At 32.3% G+C, this 9,111-nt stretch overlaps 1 long non-coding RNA gene across 1 annotated transcript; it reads right to left on the reverse strand.

The window, feature by feature from the left end:
• Positions 1–2,784: 2,784 nt before the first annotated feature.
• On the reverse strand, positions 2,785–4,414 carry LOC136234922 (uncharacterized). Its single transcript, XR_010691547.1, has 2 exons — positions 3,927–4,414; positions 2,785–3,049 (listed from the first exon to the last, which is right to left on the reverse strand). It is a non-coding gene; the product is annotated as an uncharacterized lncRNA (long non-coding RNA).
• Positions 4,415–9,111: the final 4,697 nt, after the last annotated feature.

Consider the following 9,111-nt stretch of genomic DNA (forward strand, 5'->3'; position numbering starts at 1 on the left):
ATTTTGCCTCTAATGTTTGTGCAATTTTACGTATAATGTTTGGAGCCAAGATCAATTATACCCCTAACATATTTGAGAAATAATTCATCATACTACCTTCTCGGTCACGAATCTTGTCATCTGAGTTTCACATTTGTGTCATTTTATTATTAATTAGTGATAGATCACAAACATATGTTTAGACGTAAATAAAAAAATAAAATAATATATTGTATTTTGTACGAGTCGGATAAACAAAATTTAATATTTCACCGAATTCAAAAATATTAATATCTGATTCTATTATTAAATCACAAAAAATATGAAATCGTTTTTTAGAACCAATTGATATGTAATTGGGTGTAGAATAAGAATAATGAACAAAATATTTGTGTCTTATAAATAGATTCTAAATTGATCCAACTTGTTAATATTAGAGGGTAAAATTACTTTCAAACATTGGGGTAAAATTGTTATTAGCTGCATGTTATGAGTAAAATTACACTATTTTAAATGTTATGTGTAAAATTAGTCCTAAGTTATTTTTGCAACTTATTTCATTTATCTATGATGATCAGTTCACCGGTACACTAAATTAACAATGAAATAATCTAGGCATAATATTAATTTGGATCTCCAACTAAAGCTTCAAAGTCAATTAGGATCTTAAACTATCAAAATCATTAATTATGTACTAAGCAAAAATCAATTGAATCCCTATTTTAAATAAAAATAATTAATTGAGGTCTTGTCGAAATTCATTTGGTTGAATAGTTTTAGACCATTTTCTTCAAATCCATTTTGAACCAATACCGAGATTATTATAGTCTATATGAAATAGTTACAATTTGTGATTTTAGAATATGAGGAATAATTAATTAATGATTTTTAATTAGTTTATGGATCTAATTGATGATTTTAATGGTTTAGTATCCTAATTAAATTTAAAACTTTAGTTTGAGGACAAAAATGGGTGCAATGCTAATAATCTACCCCTAGGCTTAATGTATACTCCAACAAAAAAAAACAAATGAGAACCAAATTTCAAAGACCAGCCATAATTTAAAAATGCATTATATAACTTTTTTTTTTTTTTTGGGTCTATTTCTTCTCTCTACACATCATATTCGCTGTGGTAATTTGATTATTAAAATGCAATTTTCAAGAAACTCTACTTGACTCATAAATTCCACACTATGGTCATCTGGATTAGTTTGCCTGAAAATATTTTACATCAAGGCTTCTTAAACAGTTTTTTTGTCTTATCTGGTCTTCCTTCTTCCTCTATTTTATTTTCGATAAGCCTTATCCTTCAGCTATTTGTTTTTTTTTTTTTTAAGAAGATGGGATCTTCTTCTTCGCATAGAAGTTTCTGCCTAGTTGGGAGACTACTCCTTTCAGAAAGTAAAAGTTCTCCATTTTTGTCCACATTTTTAGCATTGTAAAGCTATTCTTACCTATGAATCGATTCACAAATACTCTGAAATGGAAACAACAAATAAAGAAACAAATGAGGGGAAGGAATCGCAGAATCAGATTAAAAAACCCAAAAAACGAGAAGAAACATAAAGATTAAAGAAAAAAAGCATATGAAAATAGTAACTCTCAGAACTTAAAATTCACCAAAGTAGCATTACTCAAAATATGGAAATCTGAATTTAGGGATTTAAGAGTAATTTTAGGGGATTGGGAAATGAAGAAAACATAAATTGAAGAAGAAGTCAGACCAAGAAAACACATCGAAGAAGAGAATTTAAGAAGAAAACCAACAAGAAAGACTAGTGAGAGAAACAAAGAAAAAGATGAACTCCAAAAAAGAGAAACCAATTAACTGGAACTCTAGGAGAAAACCCAATTAAGTGGAACTCTAGGAGAAAGAGAAAACCATTGGGAATAAAGAAAAGAAAAATATAATGAAATAAAAAAAGAACTTTAACTTGTTTAACTTAACTTGTTTTACTGGTTGTTAACCTGCTGTTCCAAGTTAACTTAATAAATTAACACATTTATCCATGGATGGGTATACCCATTGAGAAATCATCCATATATATATATATATATAAGAGATTAGGTGGAAACACCTCCTTATGTGAGAACACTCTCATAAAAAAACGTAGAACATATGTAAGATTATTTAGAATATTTTACTTAACTTTTGAAAACATATGCTATAAAATATAGAATATGTACTTCATCCAACATATGTCTTATATTCTAAAACTAATTATTAATAAAATTTTACTTAACGTTTTAAAATACGAGCTCTAAAAATATAGAACATATACTCTAATATATGTTCTCGAAATAATATCTTATGTTTTACAACTAATCTCTTATGTTCTAAACCAATTATTTATAACATTTTACTTAACGTTTTAGAACACATGCTATAAAATATAGAACATATACTCCAGCATATGTTCTAAAACCAACGTCTTATGTTCTTAAAGAATTATGAGCCGAAGTGTGAGATTGATCGGAGACAAAAGAAAGACCGAAGATTTTGAACGACGACAAATAATTGAACGCACAGGAGCGACGCTGGTGACTAGGGGTGGGCACGGTTCGGTTAACCGGTCCATTAGGGAATAAAATTAACCGAACCGAAACTATCGGTTTTTTAACCATTCAAACCGAAACCGGTCCATACATATCGGTTAACCGTACGAACAGTTAACCATTAAGTTCGGTTAGGTTTTTCGGTTAACGGTTTTTAACCAATTCTCACTGGTTAACCAAAAATCAACGGTTAACCATAAATTTTATCCAAACCTAAATTTTTAAATAATATTAATATACACATAATTTCAAATATCAAGAAATTTATATAAAAATTCAGAATTTAAACATAAATACCTAATTAAATACAATCCATTATTACAACATTAATTCATCCATAAATACCTAATTAAATACAATCCATTATTACAACATTAATTCATCGCATCTTTTCGATTATGCATTGTTCTCTGTTGTAGCCTTTGATATAGTTCTCTCAAGACTTCCCATGTTTAAAGGAGTGCTTGAAGTACCATATGTTTTAGTTTTATCATTGTTCTGTGCTAGACATCTGAAAATTATGTAGAAAAGAATTTGGATCAGTAGACTAAACATAAAAAAGACATTGAGCTAAAGTAGACTAAACAGAGAAAAGACATTGACTTAGTATGCTGAAAAACAATTGGAAATCAGGGAACAAATATTGTTCATTTGAAGACATTAGGTAATGAAGTTCACAAATATGCCACAAAATTCAGCAAAACTTCCAGAAATGAGAATAATAAATGAAAACAACACACTGATTACTTCAATACAACATTGCCTAACAAAGTTCTGAATATAAACCCAATTGCAAGGCATCTTTATGCCACAACTGCTGGAACATAATATAAGCAACATATGGCATGTTAAGCCAAATCAATTAGGTAGCTTCTGATTCAGCAAACTCAACTTGAAAATTCATCTCAGGATTTAGGAATTTAATTAAAAATAACCATAGATTACATGCTGGAATATGATTAAAGATATGGCAACCACAAAGCACATAATTAAATGTGTTCTTCACATGTCAGGAAGGTTTAGTTCCTCATTGGATTGTTCTTAAATTAATATAAATGAACCACAAAATTAACATATCAAGTCTAAAGTCCACAAGTATCTAATGATTGTCTTGTTTAACATATTAAGTCTAAAGTCCACAACTCATAAAAATACAGTCTACAGTTTCCAAGTTTTCCCCTCTCCTATACTTCCAACCCATTTCCCATTAGTTTATATGTTAGCATTTTCTACAACTCAAAAATTTTCATTTTACACAGTCTGCTATGTGAAAAAGGAAGTACTTAATAATTTTCATTGTTGAATTAAACGGGTTCCTCAAACTCTTCAAACCAGATATTTAACGAAAAGACAAAGAATGATAGAAAACCCATACATCAGCAAGTTACCTTAATCAACGACGGCGGTGAGAGATCGGAACGATGGCAGTGAGAGATCGGAACGACCGCGTGCGAGAAGATGGTGGTGCGAGATCGGAATAACGGCAGTGCGAGACGGAATGAGTAACGAAGGTGTGAGGAGATCGGAACGATCGCGTGCGAGAAGATGGTGGTGCGAGATCGGGACGACGGCGGTGCGAGACGGAATGAGTAACGATGGTGTGAGGAGATCAGAAGCAAGATCAGAAGCTGATGCGTCCGACGATGCGGGAACGGAAGCTGCTGCGTTCAGTGGTGCTGCTACAGAGAAAAGATGAAGGTGTTGTGTTCGGCGGCGGTGCTGCTGAAGAGAAAAGAAAACGATGCTTTTTAATTTTGTGATGCTTATGAGAGAATGAGGGTTTTAGTTTTGGGATGCTTATTTTAATTTTGTAGATTTTAGGTTAGTTTTGATTCACAAACAGAAAACAATAGATAAGTATTTAATATTAGTATTTACCAAGTATGTATATATTTTCATATTATATATGTATTTTGTATGTATTTACAAAGTAATTAAATATATTAGTATATTTTATATATATATATATATATATATATATATATATATATATATATATATATATATTAAACGGTTCGGTTAACCGTTAACCGCGGTTTTTATACACTTCAAACCGAAACCGAAACCGAACCAGTATATTTTTTCAACCCTATAACAAAACCGTCGGTTCGGTTAACCATCTTTTCCGGTTCGGTTTACCGGTTTTTGGTTCGGTTACCGGTTTGTTCGGTTTTTTTGCCCACCCCTACTGGTGACTGACGGGTGTGTTTTAAAAATAACAAAGTATTTACAATAATGTCATTATATTTACTTACAATAATGCCATTAATGAATGTTCTCGCATAAAAATCATTCTCACATAAAGGAGGTGTTCTCACTTGAACCACCTCCTAAATATATAATACAATTATTAATTTTGATTCATCATCTATATCGTTTTACAAAGAATTAATGTTCGTTTAATTCTACTATTTTAATGCTTAAATTTTGTGAAGATTGAAAATGTGTATATATATAACAGCAAAGGTTCATTAACTCAAACATGAACTTGTAGATTTTGCATATATGAGCAGCATAATACAATATTTTTGTTAATTTTGGTGGTCCAGAATAATGAAATTAGTCTGTATTTGTAACTCATATTTGTAACAAGGTCTTACGGATGCGCGTTATAAGTAAGTAACTGTAATGAGCTTAGTAACTCAAATTCTATTGTTCATGTATTGACTTATTATGGTTGTACTTTGAATAAGGATATTGTAATGCTGTTATTTAAATTAAAACGACTTTACAAAAATTTGTGTCGCATAAGTTAAAGAATGTGTTGTATATGTTAAACCGGTATATTAAAAAGCGTTACAATGCAAAAGAAAATGTGTTGCAAATAATATCATGTGTTACATACAAACATATTGCAATTGAATACAAAATAGTTGCTTCAAATAAAAAATGTTGAATTAAAAGTCTTACAGTTGGCCTCTTGCCAAATAAATTGGCAGGGGAAGGCTTGCCCCCAGTACACCCTCATGGTGGGATCCCTCCTCTTTTTATAATCCTCTCAATGTATCAATTAGAGTAAATCTCACATTCTATTGAAGGATCAATATCCCAATAGAAAGCTACCACGTGCACCGTCCACCTCTTATGAGATTTGTCCACCATGGACTCCCATAGGTACATGTCTTATGACCTTAATTGGCTATCTCTTGCCCGAATCTCAGAAATACGGTTTTGGAACATGCAGACAACTGTGTATATTAATTGTCATCTGGATCTTTTATGTACCGTCTTTGGTATTCCAATAGTCGTCACTAACGGTGGTAACACATTTATAGTGCCACATAAGATAAGTAATAAACAAAGAAAACATACCAATATAAGCCTTTGTTAGTCAGATATATTGTGGGGTCACTAAAATTTAAGAATAAAAAAAAGTTGCATTGAAAATAAATTTTATATTTAAACAGTATTGGATGATAGGAATATGTAATAGACTTGATAACAAACTCATCCTAATTAGTTATTGTATAGAATTAGGAAGTCTTGGACTAGAGTCACGTTGTATTTAGACTAGGATTCCTACAGTATAGCCGACTGCCCTAATATGTATATATACGTGTGTTTACACTGTGAATAACATTCAGAAAGATTTTCCCCCAATTCTATATGGTATCAGAGCCAAAAACATCTAAACCCTAAAAACTGAAATTCATCCGATCAGAATTTTTTGTCGATTCTGATTTTTTTTTCTCTCCTTCCCCTTTAGTCGAACTTCTGCTTCTCCTTCCAGTAAAGAAATTGTCAACCTAAAATCCCTTATTCTCCTCTCTTCCCAGTTCTTGTAATCGTTCTGATTACAATCTTCCCTTGAGACACCCAACACCGATTATTTCTTTACCTCGTTAATCATGTCGTCTGGTTCATCGGCCTCACCTGGTTCTCAGTCGACCAACTCTATTTCTTCTTCGAATTCCGGTTTAGTCACCTCGCCCTCCATTAACTCTTCTCATGTTGGTACAATCACCCATAGCTTGAACACTAAGCTCAATTCAACCAATTTCTTTGTTTGGAAAGCTCAAATTGATTTAGTTCTGCGAGCAAATAAAATTAAATATCATGTTATTGATGGTCCTCCTGCTCAAACGAGTGAAGGTTTTAATGCCTGGGAATCTATGGACCTTAAAATTCTTTCCTGGATATACTCTTCTGTATCTGAAACTATGCTCCCTCAATTGGTAGGTTCGGCAACATCCAAGGAGGCATGGACCAAGATTCACGATATTTTTGCGCAGAGTTCTCAACCCATGGTTCGTCATATTCGTCAACAGATTCAGACCCTTCGTCGAAACTCAAACCCAATCACTGCTTACTTACAGTGTGCCAAAGCAATGTTTGACCAGTTATCAGTTCTACAACAACCTATGCCAGAGAGTGAGTTCGTTGATTGTATTATGAATGGCTTAGGCCCGATGTATCGTCCTTTTTCTCGAGCTATTGATGCTCAATAGATTCTTATCAGCTATAATACTCTTTTCGGGCTGTTATTGAATGAAGAAGTTAATCTTAGCCGAGAATCGGTTTCCATGGATGTTATTGCACCAACTGCTCATTATGTAGCTCGTGGAGGAAATTCCTCTCGCAGTAGAGGACGTGCCAGGCAACACCGAGGAGGTCGTAATTCGTTCAATGCCCCTCGTAGTCAGTATAATCCGAATTCGGATTGGACTGGTCAGACTCAATCAGCTCCTGCTGATATCTCCACAGTTTTATGCTATAATTGCAAAGGGCGTGGCCACTATGCCAACAAGTGTAGCTCACCCTCTTTCCCACGAGAGCAAAGGAATTCAAGGCCACAGTCACATCTAGCAGCATCTTCAGGCGGGCAACAATGGGTCATGGACACAGGCGCAACTCATCACCTTACCTCTGATTTGGAAAACCTCCAAACCCATTCTGAATATCAGGGTCCTGAACAAGTCACAATGGGTAATGGTTCTCAAATCCCTATTAAATCTGTTGGTTCATTTGCGTGTCAACTCAATGGTAAAAAGATTGATTTTAGAGATGTTCTTTTTGTTCCTTCTGCATCTCAAAATCTTATTTCTGTACGTTCACTTACTGAATCTAATCATATTTCTGTTGAATTCTTTGCTGATTATTTTGTTATTAAGGACTTGGCAACGAAGGAAACACTCCTTACGGACCGGAGTAAAGATGGGCTTTATTATCTTCCAGTGACCTCTCCCTATCCAGTTCAGATCAATTTTGCAGCTCTTTCCACCTGGCATGCTCGTTTGGGTCATGCGGCCACTCCAGTAGTTAGGAAATTGGTGTGAGATAATGTTATTGTTTCTTCCAATAATAAAATTCAAAACCTTTGTGATGCTTGTTGTTTAAGCAAAATTCATAAACTTTCTTTCGTTAAATCTTCATTTGTTGCTACTCAACTGTTGAAATTGATTTGTTCGGATGTTTGGGGACCTGCGAAAATTGCTTCTATTGATGGTTATTCATATTATGCGATATTCTTTGATCATTATACTAAGTATTCTTGGATTTACTTCCTTAAACATAAGTCCGAAGTGTATGATGTATTTGTTCAATTTCACACTATTGTTGAGAAATTTTTTGGTTTGTCAATTAAAACTTTTCAATCTGATTGGGGTGGAGAATTTCGTGCTTTGACAAAATACCTATCTAGTAATGGTATTGTTCAACGATCATCTTGTCCCTATACTCCGGAACAAAATGGTTGTGCTGAGTGAAAGCATCGTCACATAGTTGAAACTGGGTTAGCCTTATTAAATCATGCGAAATTGCCAGCTGTTTTTTGGTCTTATGCTTTTGACACAGTTGTATATCTTATCAATCGGTTGCCGTCTTCGGTTCTTAATTATGCTATTTGTAGATATCCATTTTTGTCCAGGCCAATTTTTAAGTTTTTTAATAAATTTTATTCGAAATTTGAACAATTCGTAAATTATTCAAAATATACGGTATTATCTCGGGAATAATTTGTTAAGGAGAAAATTGTGTTATTAAGAGTAATTTGTCATATTTCGGTATAAATCGGTAAAAATATCGAATTATATTCAAAATGCGACTTAATAGAATTAAGGTATAATTTTAACCTATTATGAATTTTATTCGAGATATATTCCTCGTGTTTTAAATAAAATTGAATTTATTTAAATTCGAGGTATAATTTATTAATTAAGGTTCAGATGTCAATCAATCGAATTAACATTTCAATGCTTATTTATTTGTCGTAAACTATATTTAGAAATGTCTATAGTCTGAATTGCGAATTATGATATAAATCGTATATTAAAGTTAAAGTTAATATTGACTTTGGTTACGATTTATATTATAATTAAACGTTTAGAATATAGTTGATTTCTAAATAACAAATTATGACAAATAGATTCAAAAATTGAAAAGTCAATAAATTAACGACAATTGAAAACTTAAAAATGAAATTTTTGGTAATAAATATTACATTATTAATATAAATATTTCTCTTATTATTTTTTTTTTTACAGTAATTTTGAGTAATTTTGATATTCAAAAATGCCAACTTCAAACTTAAAGACAATCTTTATATCCCGAGAAGTAAGATCAAGACACATTCAA

This window comes from Euphorbia lathyris, chromosome 7 (genome assembly GCF_963576675.1).
Source record: "Euphorbia lathyris chromosome 7, ddEupLath1.1, whole genome shotgun sequence".
Lineage (NCBI taxonomy): Eukaryota > Viridiplantae > Streptophyta > Magnoliopsida > Malpighiales > Euphorbiaceae > Euphorbia > Euphorbia lathyris.